Source organism: Stigmatopora argus, chromosome 15, assembly GCF_051989625.1.
Source record: "Stigmatopora argus isolate UIUO_Sarg chromosome 15, RoL_Sarg_1.0, whole genome shotgun sequence".
NCBI classification, from domain to species: Eukaryota; Metazoa; Chordata; class Actinopteri; order Syngnathiformes; family Syngnathidae; genus Stigmatopora; species Stigmatopora argus.
The window spans coordinates 4,523,486-4,538,942 of record NC_135401.1 but is presented as its reverse complement, the minus strand read 5'-3'; the positions used below and the strand labels follow the sequence as shown (position 1 = coordinate 4,538,942).

The 15,457-nt window shown below is 40.6% G+C and overlaps 1 long non-coding RNA gene across 1 annotated transcript in view; it reads left to right on the top strand.

Annotated features, from left to right (window-relative positions):
* Positions 1-15,457, top strand: part of LOC144089690 (uncharacterized) — a 39,895-nt gene that overhangs the window by 15,422 nt on the left and 9,016 nt on the right. Inside the window, exon 2 of the long non-coding RNA XR_013305147.1 lies at positions 5,561-5,609. This is a non-coding gene — a long non-coding RNA (uncharacterized LOC144089690). The remainder of the gene's footprint in view (positions 1-5,560; positions 5,610-15,457) is intronic.

The following is a 15,457-nucleotide window of genomic DNA, read 5'->3' as shown; positions in this document are numbered from 1 at the left end:
CGTTGTCTGTTGTTCCGGGAAAGCAAGTTCCTGGTGGTCCCCCTTTTGCGCTACCACTAACCAAAGTACAAATAAACAAATGCAAACAAGATTTGATTGGGACTGGCTCCGGCGTGGAGGCTTTCGCAGTTTATCTTTCTTCATTTGTTTACTCGTAATAATAGTTTGCGATGCTTTGATTTGCAAAATAGGGCTTCCGAGAGAGATGTGAACTCAAGAAAATATATGTTAAATCAAATAAGATTGGTAATACAGTCCAAATTCAATTCAATTTTGAAGCCATTTCACCTCTGAATCAACCAATACATTTTTTTTTCATTCAAAAAGTAAATAAAACTGAAAATGTTTACTCTTATCCCTTTTTTAATATATTTTTTCTATTTGTATTAAGATGAATTAATTACAATGATTTCAAACCAAATTGAATATTTACTGTTTCCCCCTTAATTAAAAAATTAAATGATAAAATATAAATATTTAATGTTTTCCTTCCTTTTTGATTAGAGAAATGTAACTACATCTAAAAAATACAAGAGAATATTGCTTATAAAAAGGCTAACAGAGGGGAATTAAAAAAAACTATCCACTTTCAGAAAAGCTATCATTAATTTTGGCAGACATAATAATGCATGACAAAAAAAAATTGAACAAGTTATGCCTTTTTTTTCTTCAGTCATTTACTATTGAAAAAACACGTCAAATATCACCTCAAAAATGTATTTCTCAAACTTGTTGATCGTATTAAAGTCATCAATTTTTAAAATGCGATTCTGGACACACACAGACATGAACTATATTTATTGTTTAAAAGATCCATCCTACTACTGCCAGTTGTTGTTTTTTTCTTGTGGTTTTATTGAATAAGAATATGATGGCAGGAAATCATAAATCCTGCCATCTTTTTTCAATTAATATCCGACTTCTCTGCAAGATTCCTGCAGGATTGTATGTGACACCTCGCGTGCGGGAGATGGTTTCTGTGAACGGGACTGTCACGGATCTAATAGAATTGAAATCCTTCTTTCTTATCCACTTTTATCGGAGCCTGGGCCGTTAAAGACCAGCCCGTAAGATGACATATTACCGAATAACCGCTGTTACGCATCACGTGCGAAGTGCAGACGCGCAACTGCAGGGAGGCCAAGCCTAAAATCCACAGGTCATGTTTTCCATGTGAGTGCTTAAGAAAGGTCATAACCTCGTTGGCCTCGCCCTCTTACCACAACATGGGCTTAAAGTCCCACTTACACAAGTTTTTACGCACTAATTCAACGATAGAATCTTGTCAAGGTGTTTTCAAAAATCATAATCAAGATTAATAGATAAGTTTGCCTCTGCATTGTTGAAACTGATAATGTTATGGAAGGTGAGGACTCATTGGAAAACGGTAGTAAGTCCCGAAGACAATTAAGATTTTACCATGCAAGTTCAAACCAGAGGCATAAGTGACATTTGAAAATGTTAATACTAATATTTTTACTCGTGTACTTTGACTTGGTGACAGCCAGTCACGCTCACACTCGTGCCTAGGTTCAATTTAGAGTGCTCAAACAACCTATCAAGCATGTTTTTGGGACTGGTACCCGAAGAAAAACCCCTCGCAAGAAAATTCTCCACACAGTGAAGACCCACCTGAAATCGAACGCTCGACCCCAGAACTGTGAGGCCAACGTGCTGACCACTGGCCAGTCAAGTCCAATTTTAGTAAAGTACCCCCTTAGGTGATAAGTGGACTTGAAGAACTGCAAAGCTCTAAGTGATCTTCAGTCCAAAAGGGCCACGTATTTGCGCCATCTGGATCCCAAATGAGAACAACGGCTTGTGTTTTTTGGCTCCACAACTCGCTGTGAATAACCTGAAAGAACCTTTTGACACTCTCGGGTTATTTATTCACCCGCGAAGCCCAATTTTAGTGCTCGCGCTACTACCGTTCCCTGACTCGCTGCATCGTAAATCTAACTATCAGTCTTGGCGCTTTGCCTCTGGGCCCGCTTCATCCCGTGCGAGGATGCACGTTCCTCACAGGTGCCCCGCGCCGAAACTTACCTCCGTCCGGCCCCCACCCGACGCCGCAGTCACGCAAACGCCGGCCTATTCCGGGACCTCTGGCTGTTTTTACTGCGACCAGCGGGGGAAACTCGACGCTGGAAAGGCTTCGCTGTACATCACTTTCACGAGCTGACTTACTAGGGAATAAATCATCCTGAGGATTTAGAATATACGGAGACTCAGAACAGGATGTGGTCTTCTTTGATGGGCACTGGAGTACATACTATAGAATGAGTTAGAATCCTTCAAATACTGCTATATGTATGGGAACATGTTCACGCTTAACGGCCAGTAGGTATACACGTGTATGCTATCGTCAAATCAGAATCAGTAAATCTCATGTAAAATGTGAGGGAACAAAGGGCGGAGATAAATATCGGACGTTTGGTCACCCGGAAGGTTATTGATAATTACCATTTAAAATTATTGCTCAAATTCCCTAAATACAAACTGCGAATTATTATTTAGTCATACTTAATGCCTTATTAATTATTAGGCTAAAGAAAAGCTCCAAATTTCCCGTACTTTTATTGTGTTTTGTTGGAGAACTTGTTAAGACCCTGACTGACGTAGCTTCTTAAAGGTGGTTGCCGGACGTTTGGTCGCCGGTTGTTTGGGTCCGGGCGACCAAATGTCCGCGACCAAACGTCTGCGACCAAACGTCCGCGACCAAACGTCCGCGACCAAACGTCCGGCGAAAAGAACCTGCCTTTTTTAGGTCATGCTTGGACTAGTCAGGCATTAAGATCACCTGTGGAATACACATACATTTTATGTTTAAAAATAAATAAAAAATACTGGTCCATGTCCTTCTATGGCACATGTGTCAAAGTGGCGGCCCAGGGGCCAAATCTGGCCTGCCGCATCATTTTGTGTGGCCCGGGAAAGTAAATCATGAGTGCCGACTTTCTGTTTTAGGATCAAATTAAAATGAAGAGTATAGATGTATATTAAATTTCCTGATTTTTGCTCCTTTTAAATCAATAATTGTAATTTAAAAAAAAATAGAGGCTTAAGTTGTAGTGTCTTTGCTGTACCAATTTCCTACACAACACGTGTTAACCATTTTTTCTATAACGCAATTGAATTTCTTGGAAAACAACTAAAACATTGGCCGCCGTAGCAATGAAATTAAACGGCAATTCTGGCTTTCTGACCACCAGTGAAGTGTGATTAAATACTTTTTTTACACTATTTGGTTTAAAAGGTCAAAGGGTAGTGGCTCAGTCCAATCTATCGAATTCAGTAAAGTACCCCCTGAAGTGATAATTGGACTTTAATAGGCTACAATGGTAAGAGCTCAGCATACAATCTCAGACATTTGCCAATTGGGCCTTGGCTGACTTTGCTCGGAAATAGAGGAATTGAAATGGAGTGTGTCTCACGTCATCTTCTTTTATCGCTTTCTTTTGGGATTAAGTGAGAAAGCCATAAATAGTCCAAAACATTTTGTTCGACTTATGAAACAATCACATCGCCCACCTTGCCTCACACTCCAAATGTCGGTAAAATTCTTGTTTGCTTTTTGAGACTCCAGCATATTTCATCTCTTCGACTAATCATATTTGGGGCAGACATGCGAGTTTCCAGGAACAAGACCGCCAGGCTTTATCGTTCGCTTGAGATCAGCACTCAGTATTTTATAGAGCAGGACTCCATCCAGACTGCGATTCATAAAAGCCATTTGAAATCCAACGTCTCACTCTCTCCCCGCACCTGAAATACGCCGCTCGTAAACGCGGAGTCATTCACACTTTGAATGTGATTTCGAAAAACCAATTCCAGTTCATCCTGCCCCAGTAAAACTAAGCAAACAAACCCTAAAGTAGCAGAATGATTTGGCCAGGTCGCTCAGATGACACGCAATCCATCGACACGACGAAAATTTGGTGAGACGCCGCTCCATCTGGTTTAAGGCTAAGAACAATTCAAAGCCGTTCCCGTCTGATGAAGGAAACACAACTACTACGCATGTTTGCCGTTTTAATCTATCGGCCACATTTGACATTTTTACGAGATAGCGTGAAAGTCGAACATTCTTCATCTCTCTCGTTAGGAAATAATTGAAACTGACAGTCATGAAAATGTTCCCAGAGGTCTCAAAGCCAAAGCTTCCTTCCTTTCACGCATTTGTCCTAAAAGTCTACAGCGTGTATAACCAATCCCCCCCCCCCTAACCCCCCCAAGTTTTTTTAACGGCTTTTCAGAGAAGTTATAAAAAAACACGTTAAATCACTCATGTCTCGCGTGAGGATCTTTACAGACTTTTAAGTGTATTAATCAGATTAGCGCATAAAAACGGCTGCGGTTTTGTGAAGAAACCCCGGCGGGCTGATTCAAATATGGAGTGCTTTCATTTTTATTTTATTTTTACATATCGTATCTGTGTGCTCATTTCAACAGAACCGGGGATTTGGAATTGCACTTAGACACGCTTGCACAAACTCTTAAGCGCACTCGCAGGTATGCCATAAAAGCCCGCTGTGCTCGGCTGAAAGGCCTTTTTGGGGGCAACGCAAATGAGATGTGTATGGCGGTAATTATGCTGCTTTTTGGCTGCAAAGGCCGCTCACTTAGAAGATTAATCAGTCATAGATAAATAAACACTCTGCATGTCACAATCTTATTTCTGTCTGCGTGAAAGTAGCACTTACCCAGAATTCCTTCAACAAACACTTTCATTATGGCGTTTAGATTCATGCCACGATAACAGAGGCGTAATGCGGCGCATCGCTTACCTAGTATAGTGGTACCTCGACATACGATCTTAATCCATTCCGGGACTCAGATCATATGTCGAGCTCTTCGTAACTCGAGCGGACGTTTCCCATTGAAATGAACTAAAAACAAATTAATTTGTTCCAACCCTCTGAAAAAACACCAAAAACAGGATATTGGATTGTTTTTTTATTTTGTTTCTTCTAATTCACCATCTATTTATGTAAAAGAAACAACGGAGTCATCTGCACAAATAGCATTCAGAACGGTTCTCTTGGGATTCAATTTCACGGAAACATCTGAATTTGTCATTTCCGACAGTCTTTGGTGACGAAATGAAAAAAATAACCCCTTAATATAAAGATGAATACAGTTGAAGAGCCCAGATGAATAACCTATTGCTGTAACTAATGAAATGTTGCCCTCTTGTGTTTTAGTGAATTATTTTTCTTTCATAAGAGGTGATGAAAGAGTGTTTATTGTCACTGTCGTAAATGCTTTAATTTAGGATGTAACAGCATGAACACTTTACTACCATAGATTGTTGTTTTTGATTATTCACTGATGAGTTAAAATAGATAACCAACTTTGAAAAATGTATATCATAGAAATGAATTGTAATTTTAAATAACATCATTGAAATTATACAATAATAAATCATTCAATCATGGATGCCATAGAAGCCATGTTGGTTTTGTATTCTCATGCCACAATTTTATGCAGATAAATAAGTTTTGTGCGTACGTTTTGCATCCTGTCTGATAAACTTTTTGTATTTATTTTGTATTTATAGATCCACATGTTCAAAAGGAAGAGGAAAATGGACATTGGCTGGATGAAAGGTATGGTTGTTTACTCTTTGGTCAATAAATGTGAAGTCAATATCAAATAGTCAAACTGGTTACTTCATAGTTTTTAATGCATTTAACGTTCTACTATTATTATTAATCATGAAAAATTTTGACTAACGATGTAAGATAATATAGTGCTCAGTTTTTTTCTAAATGTACAATGCTTGCATTCATATTCATGGTAAGTAGCAGAAATAGTTCACAAATATCACATTTTGATTATAATATTTGTATTGTGTCTACACTATTATGTCCATTACAATCAAAGGATGTTCTCGACATTTAACTATGAATAGATTTTTCACATCCTCTGGCTTTATTTATGTTGGTTTGGTTGACTCATAGCCGGTAATAGTTGATAAATGGTTTCTCCCAATAGAGGGCAGTCTTGTTTAGGAATGTGAGTATGGTTGCTCGTTTGATTTGCTCAAAATGGGCTGTTTCTAAATGATGCTGCATGAAGTTGGAGATTCTTGCAACGTCTGCTACCATGCTTTCCCTAGACACACTATACATTTTATTTACTCTTTATTCTCTCGGCATGTAATAGCGAGCGGAGCACTAGAAAGCTAGCCATGAAATTTCCCGAATACGGGATGAATAAAGTCCAATCCAATCCAATAATCATCAATTCTGGTTGTGATGTCACAACCAGAATTTTTGAACAAAGTGAGCGTTCCGTGATGCATTGCTTTTAGGTGGAATAACTATAAACTATATAACTATATATATTTTTAAACAGCCATATTTGGGTCATTTTCTAGATGTAAAATAACATTTGTGTTGTCATTTTCATTTTTTGACATGCTCACCGTTTCATAGCATCTATACGTCATTGACAGCAGTAGAAATCAACTACATTTGAATTAGGGTGTCTGTCATTACCAATAGTTGAACAGTTGTATGGATACAGTAATATAACAAGTTCTAGTATATGATAGTAGCTAATTTACTGCCATTGACTGCCAATCCATTTCAGTCCTTCATTCTAAGTATATAACCGTGAAACAAATGACTTCAAAATGATTGAAAAATCAAACGCTCATGAAGACAAATGTGACTTGTAAGCATGAGCGATTGAAAGCGATAGCAATGATAAGCAGAGTGCAAGTGAGCGTACGTTGATGGATGGCTGCACCTTCGGAGACGCCAGTTGCGCTCGTCCGTTAACAGCTTACTAACATTATTAGAGGTCCTCTGCGAGCCGACTCGGGCAATTAGCGCCCAGGCAGTCGCAATGCTAAACACGTTTAAGATCCTGCTAGACCTGTTTGTATTCAATCATGCTTTTTTTATTGAAATAACTTTTGATACCATGTGAGGAGACCACAAAATCACATCTCTTTCTGGTTGTGACATCATCTTTTTAGTGGGTGGGGCCAAGGCAGGTAAAAAAAAGGAAGAGTTATTGTGATCTTATCTTATTACCAAGGCTTTTCTGTCGCTTTTTGGGATGGATTTGTCTCCAAACTATCATCTGCTATCTTTTGTAGTATTTCACAGCATCTTTAGGGAACTGGTCTAGCTGTCTACTTCCCTGTTTTTGTCACGGCACTTGCTTCTAATTTTAGAACCTGACATTCACCGCAGTGGTCAAACTGACTAACAACATGACACACGGCTGAGTTTTCATAGTTGAACATTGACAAAGGCCTTTGCTCAGATGAGAGTTATTTTAGCTTAGGTCACATGTGTCAAAGTGGCGGCCCGGGGGCCAAATCTAGCCCGCCGCATCATTTTGTGTGGCCCGGGAAAGTAAATCATGAGTGCCGACTTTCTGTTTTAGGATCAAATTAAAATGAAGAGTATAGATGTATATTAAATATCCTGATTTTCCCCCTTTTAAATCAATAATTGTCATTTTTTAATCATTTTTTTCTGTGTTTTTAGTTCAAAAATAATTATGTAAAATTTAAAAATGCTAAAATAAACATTGTTTTAGATCTATAAAAAACTGAATATTCAGGGCTTTTAATCCAGTTCTTTTAATCCATTTATTAAAAAAAATCTAAATATATCTAAAACGGTCCGGCCCACATGAAATCGAGTTGACGTTAACACCAACGCGAACCAACCCGAGTCTGACACCCCTGTCTTAGGTGAATTCCTTCCACAATTCCCCCACAATTGTCTTTTTAAAGTATTTTTTAAGGCTTGAAAGCATTCACAAATTACCCATGCAAAGGTTTGGTGCTGTTTATTGATTGTAGCTCTGCCAACTTTCACCAATGAATAAATCAGCATCGCTGGGTAGAGGTAAACTCTCATTAAAGCCGTGTCTTGGTGCTTCGCTGCGGGCTTCCTCACTTTGTTGTTGTTGACAGCGTCACGTTTTCTTGCCGGGCTTTCTTTTTAATGCCGCAACGGGGAGAGAGCCGAGACTTGGCGCCGTATGGCGGATGAATATTTGATGGCCCTTAATGGACCTCTCGCCCTGGTGCCGTCGCTCTCTTTTTCCCATCCGGCGCAGAGCGGCACCACGATCTGGCATCCATTTTTGGTTCTTTCCCCTGTGAATTCAGTTGCAGGTCTGTGCTGTGCAGCTTAACAGCTGGAGGGTTGATGTACAACTGGTAGCGACTTCTTGGTTAGAATTCAAATGGGTCAAAGCGACCGCCCGCCGGACGGACGTTGATCATAGCTGGTTGTTTCGCCCCATCCGTGAACTTGCCAAAGGCGACGGATCGTCCGCCATTTATACCACAGAGGGACTGCGTCATCTTATAAGTCATCCCACATACATCTGGACACTAGTCAATATTTTTGTCCGCCGAGGTTGAAATATTGTCCGCACCAATCCGGTTGAGCAGATTAAGATCTTTAGAGAAGAGAGATATGACCCAGCCTGTCTATCCAATTAAGAAAGTGACAGTGAGACAAAGCGACTATGCTTTTGCCTAGTGACCTCATCCTCTACACAACACACTCCGTAATTGTCACAAAAGCTCACCTCTAGTGTTGCTAAACGCTCCCTTGAAAATCGTCTCGTATTCAAACGCAAAAATGAGTATTTTTGGAAGGGTATTATCATGGATGGGAAAATAGTGTCTGATTTGTAGAACGGATGCTGGAAGGGTGATTTTTGAGGAATATGTCCCTTCTTTTTTCCCCCAATGCTGTATGGGGGTCCCGTCTAATGGGATTACTATTTTTGGGGGGGCACTGTGGGGATCTGAGATGAAGGGCATGCATGAGGAAGAGCAACTTGCTTGGTCTTACGCTGGAATGCAGTATATCGGCACTGTGTGTTTGTGTGATGTGCACCTGTTTTATACCGCCCCTGCATGTTTAAGCCTGTTTATTATGCACAATCACAGCTGCACCTCACATCACGCCGCTATTTCGGAGCTTCCAGCAAGTGTGGGACGAGGAAGGACAAAAGAGTGAACAGGTTGCGCTTTCTCCCTAATAAATCAAGAGACTAAAATTACAGCTTTTTTTTTTCTTGTTATTTTAAAGTGTAACCTAGTTTTAATAGAATTGCATATTGCACTTGGATGGTAAAGTAACCCTTTGGGTATTGGACTTTGTAATCAACAATAAAATAAAACACAATTTTGGAAACTTAATAAGATAAATATACAAATGTTTTTAGTTGCTCATTTATTATTCCCCCAAGAAATACCCATTATTTTAAATCATAATAACAAAACATATATATAATAAAGCCAACTAAATAAACTAATATCTGAATTTTAAAGCCAAAAGTTAAAATAAAATAAACTACCTCAGGTAAAAATCCAGAACAATTCTATTTAATATAATGACAACCAAAAAACACCTTTAATTGCTTATTTATAATTCTTGCAAACAATGTCTTAAATCTCTTACTCAATTATTCAATTTAACATTAGAAATAGAAGCCAGTAATGATACAGTGAAATACTACTGCTGTCATTTTATCTTCATAAAATATAATAACTGGATCCCTGACTACTACTAAAAAAAAATAAACTCGCATTCAATCATGTTAAATGATCATTTGTTTTTCAACACGAGCAAAATACTTTGTCTCCTACAAATAAACATCATCTCTTTTGTGCCTGAACGGAATAGCAAGCAAACAAAGAAGACAAACATGAGGTGGGAGTTCTCACATTAATTTTAATCACTTCTCTTTTACAAGGTCGCAGGCGGCACCCAATACCAAACGCTGCCACGCCTCCTCAAACATTCAGCGGGCAACAAATACAAACATGAACAGAAGAACAAGCTGTCACTGTCTGACATTAAAGGTCTTAACAGTTGACGGGAAGGCATTCTAGAATTACCCTTAAGGTCACCTTGATACATGAAATGCCTCATTGGCAGCACTGTTTTTTCTCATCATCTCATTTTCTGAACCGCTTTATCCTCACTAGGGTCACGGGGGGTGCTGGAGCTTATCCCAGCTGACTTCAGGCCAGAGGCATATACAATTCGTACTTGTTGAAGTCGCAAGCCAAGCCAAGATGTGAAAAAAGTGTGACTTATAGTCTGGAAAATACAGTTATTTGTCAACAATGTTGTCAGCTTATTGAGTGAAGGGAAGCCGAGCATGGAGGTGAGGTTGAGGTAATCAACCCGTGCAACTGCATGTTGGTGGGACCACACGGAGGTGTGAAGGGCTCGGGAGGGGGCCGGCAGAACTGAACATCACAAACTTTGGACCCCTTTCACAATAGAGGTGTGAACTAGCAGGAGAGTGTGAAGGCATTGGGAATAAAAGAGCAGGAATGCGGATGCACAGGTGATGATGGCTCATCAGGGGGAGGTCGGGACATTTTGGGGGGAGCTTATGACCTTTTATTTAGATAATGACAAAGGTGACGAGGTGAGCACCGTTTCACGTATACGTGAAAATGTTGACTTCAGCTTTGGGATTCAGGTGCTAAAACCGGGTTTGCTCACATTTCAGCTTCGTATCTCTAGCATTACCTCTTGATCTTTAAGAGAACAAAATTCCCTTTTAAAAACACTTTTGTCTAAGGGCTGCTTTCCGAAAAGTCAAAGGATACGAGGACCGAGACGAAATTTGGCTGCCATTGACAATCAAAAGATCACTGCTAGCCCCCACCAATCAAATTGGATTGGACGTCTATCGTCACCAATGGCAGTGAAACATGATCATTTCATACCAAACAGTTTTGATGCCTATAACTGTATATTTGAAAAAAAATCCAGTCCAGTGACAGCGAAAAAGTCATGCAAATTCCCACCAACAGAGCTCAATTCATCCGGGCCCCAGGGGGTGCTGGAGCCTATGCCGGCCAACCCCAGGCAGCAGGCAGGTCACACTCTGAATGGCTTTCCAACCAATCGCAGGGCACAACCATTCACGCACACAAACACACCCCAAACGAGCGGTAATCGAACCCACACTGCCCACACCAAAGTCAGGCCAAAGAACCATGGCCGTATTAAATGACATTTCCCCAATTTGGTGCAATAAAAACGAGGCAGCGGGTCGTAGTATGGACGCTCAAGTTGTAAAACGATGATTTCATCATGTGGGTAGAGGATCTTAGATGCGGCAGACAGAATTGTTTGGGATATTTGAACTGAAATGATAGTGTGTGTGACTCAAAGCTTCTTTACTTCCCCTATTAGCGGCGGCCGTCTGTGGTTAGCCGCCGTCTCTGGAAAAAAACGGCCTCCTTTCAGTCTCTTCCTTTGATTGGTGTAATATTGTCACAGAAGTGCCACTTGCTGCCAGGCAGCAGACAGTATGACGTCATTCTCTTTGTGTTGCGCTATTGTGTCGGGACTGTCTGCAATTTGTCTGAAGTGCTGCCAGCAGTTTGATTTGTCTGTCTGCCCAGTGTCTGCCAGGAATCCCGGCCTGGCATTGCGCCCAAGGACAAAATTTGTCATCAGAGGTTGAATGCAGCAGAGCCCGCTTCAATTGAAAGATCTTATAATCATATTATTGCTCATAAGTTATGTGGTGGGTGGTCCGGTGTGGTAGTGGTTAGCGGCTCGGCTTTACAGTTCTGGGGTCGAGGCTTCGATCCCAGGTTGGTCGTCACTGTTGTGGGGTTTGCAAGTTCTCCTCGTGGGTTTTGGATTGGATAACTTTATTCATCCCGTATTCGGGTAATTTCGTTGTCACAGTAGCAAGAGGGTGAGGATGCAGAAATAGGAAAGGCATTTTAGACATAAATAGATAGGTAATAAGTAAGTTAATAAATAAATACATTAATAAATATATAAATAAACGTGTTGCTGAAGTGTATGTGTGTATATATATATATATATATATATATACACTTCAGCAAAACATACGTGTACATACACATACATATATACATACGTACACATACATATATATATAAGCACATATATACATACACATAGATGTACATGCATGCATACGGTAGGTCTTTTGCTTGGATGAGGAATCTAAATTGTCCATAGATGATAATGAATGAGTGAAAGTTGTATTATGTCTGCAGATTCGTGTTTCCACTATGCAGAGGCAAACTTTTTTAACAATGTCAGTAGCTGTGGATTTGTTATTCTTAGCTTTGCGTCTGTTTTTTGGGGGATCTAGCTTCACTGGCCACCGTTTCATAGCACACTCGGTCTTCCGAAAGGTTTGACATTTTTAAATTCCATAGCAAATTTACATTGATTTAAGAGGGGAAAAAAGTTAGCAAGGTAGTGTCTTAGTGAGGTGACTCAATTCGTCTTTGAGGAAGTAAACCTGCAATTCCTGGCTGTCTTTCCACGTTTACGCGGTTGCAATTGAAGCCTAGTTTGTCTAAAACTGCTCACGCAATCGTCTTGTTTACAGTCGTCTGAATTGTGCTGCTGGTCGCAGGGTTTATTGTAAACACGAGACACAACAGCTGTCCCTTTCTGTAGTGGGAGAGCGGGATTTCCCGCCTGTCACCACTTCTCAGAATGCTGGTTGCAGATTTGAAAACCCATTTATTCATTAGCTTGGACGTGACAACTGCCCCCGCTTTTGGGGGTGGGTTTATTGATTGAAAGCAATCTTTCGGCCCTCCTCGCTGCTCAAAGGGAAACCTAAACAGCCATCATTGGAGGCCTCAACGGCTTCCCTTTGTTGAGGACAATGGTGTGATCATTCCTCTTTTGCAGGTGGCCAGAAGCTTCCTGCTGAGCCAGGAGAATCCCAGAGTCAGCACATTAGCTTGTCAAAAGGAGCAGATTAGGCAAGTGGGGATGGCTGAAGGGAAAGAATCCCCACAGAGACACCCCCCCGGTGACTGCTTTCAGCTGTAAATGCTAATAATTAACACCTTAAATATGTTAAAATGGCAGCAAATTATTCGACAGTCTATTAATACCCAATTGTAGGACACGTGTGAATTCATTTGTTGTTTAGGAGTGGAATACTATGGGTGCGATAAGGAGGGAACTTTTTAACAATCTCACAAAATCAAGAGTGGGTGGCATGGTGGGCGAGTGGTTGGCACGTCCGCCTCACAGTCTGCCTATGGGCGTTAAATTCAGGAGCTCATTTTGTATTTTTATAATTTCTTGTTCATTTTTGCTCTGTTGATTTTGAGGCACTTCTGGGCTGTTGCATGTTGATCTTGGGACATACAGATCACGTCATGTTGATTTTGGGTCACTGAGCAGGAAGTGACCCAAGAATGTAGCTCAAAAATCAATCGAAAATGACCTGTAATTCCCCTAAAATGAACATGTAGTGACCTGTAAAAGACCCCAATCTTGTCAAAGTGACGTTTCGCGTCATCAATGGCAGCCAATGAGTTTAGACCAGGGGTAGGGAACCTATGGCTCGGGAGCCACATGTGGCTCTTTTGATAGGTGCATATGGCTCTCCGCCAACCTGTGTTTTAAAATATGGAAATCGCTGGTAAGAGAGCTAAGTCCCGAACGCACCAATAGGAAGCGTCATGTCGGCACTGTGGCGTTGACACTACTTCTAGCGCCACTTTTTTAATCTATTTTTTTTCTACTCTTCTTCATGCATACTCACATTGATACTCATTGATTAGTGACAGCGTAACAATGTTGTCAAGAGAATTCTGAGACTTTTTGTACTTTAAAAATGGTGAAATAACTAAAAAGTGCACACATTTTAATGTATGTTTTCTTTTCAATTCTAAGTATGGCTCTCAATTAATAATATTTGAAAAATTGAAGGTTCCCGACCCCTGGTTTAGACACTTGTCTTTTGAAAAAAATATCTAACAACCTGTTGGTTCCTTTCATTTTCAAACAGAAACACCTTTTGAAAACAACATTGGGAACAAAGTATCACGATATATAACACCATTTCGACATACTGTCACTCGCCTGTTGTCACGAGCAATAATGGGTTAAATACAAAGTAGCATATCGGGGGGACAAAGATTTAAATCTTTCATCTTCAATCTTTAACGCTAGTCAGATCGAAATAAACAAACGTGACCCCTTTCCATTTCACAGCAGCAAAGGTAGCAGAGCTTCAGAAGCTCAAGGTGGGAGTCGAGCAAAAAGCTCACAGCGCATTCGTTTGCTGCCAGAAATCAATAATCTTCCTTCGTCTGAACTTCCCGGGAAAGAATGACCCAGAAACACTCAGTGAGCTACTTTAGCGATTCGCCGACTTTCTTCCCAGCAGGACTCAAAACAGCCAGCAGTTGCCGATGGGCGAGTGAAAGGGCAGAAACACAAAGAAGTATTTTTTTTCTTTCACTCACCATATGGGACAGTCCACATTAAATATGAATGTTAATCCATACGCTGAATCTTTTCCCATGCATATTTAACATTCCCGCTATGCAGATACACGAGAATGACGTCGTCTCATAACCCCTCGCAATCAATAAATCATGGCGCTCGACAATCAAAAGCCCGCTAGGATGGAGTCGGATCAAACATTTTTCTACGGACAACCCGAATCCAAACATGAAAGAGCGACGCCACTCCAGGACGGAAATATTGATCAAGCGCCACGGCCGGTCGTGTTGAGTTCAAGCGCGAGTGAATCCGTCGCGAATGGTTCTGGCTGCTCGTATAGTGGCGAGACAGACACCGACCGGGGTTACTCGGAGGTAGGGGTGACAGGTTCAACCTCCTCGCAGCTGCGACGTCTGAAATTTTTAGCAGATTTCGTTCGTCTTTTGTTCTTACATTACTGACCGCGTACAACAATAGACGCTGGTTTAAGCTGGACTGCAAACCTACTTTTAAAAGGATTTTTTTTTTAATACCCCGAGGATGTTATTTGCTCCTGGATTTTGTTTGATTTTCATTATCCAAATTCTCTCCCATATCAAAGGGGACCCTTCCCCTCTATTAATAATGGACATTTTAGGACTTTCCCGCTGTTTGCGCCACACCGACGCTTTGATGCGAGAGCTGTTATTTTATCAGCGCCGCGCCACGTATTGATCGCCTCGCAGATAAGCACAATCAAAGGGATTCCTCGTGGGGGAGTCAACACTTGGTCACATCGCACTCCTGGAATGCGATGCGACTCCTTGTTTGGCTCATCATGCCTGAAACGGCCTTTCTCTGGGTTAAATATTCACACACATTAACAAAGCTCGGGAAATGACATCATTTGAAGAGGAAAGGCAGGGAACAAAGTTATTTGAAAGTAAAAACTATGCAATTAGAAATGGCTTTTTTTTAACCCTAATTTCCACACTAGAAGGCACAACTTCAATGAATGGCCTATTTTAAAATTTCATTCATACTATATAAAGTGTGCATACTTTAAATTAAATGATATTAAATTATTCCCATGAGCTGGGATAGGCTCCAGGACTCCCAAGGACCCTTGTGAGGATAAGCTGTTCTGAAAATGAATGAATATAAGGCGCACCGGATCATAAGACACCATAGTAGTAGTAGTAGTAGTGGTAGTAGTAGTG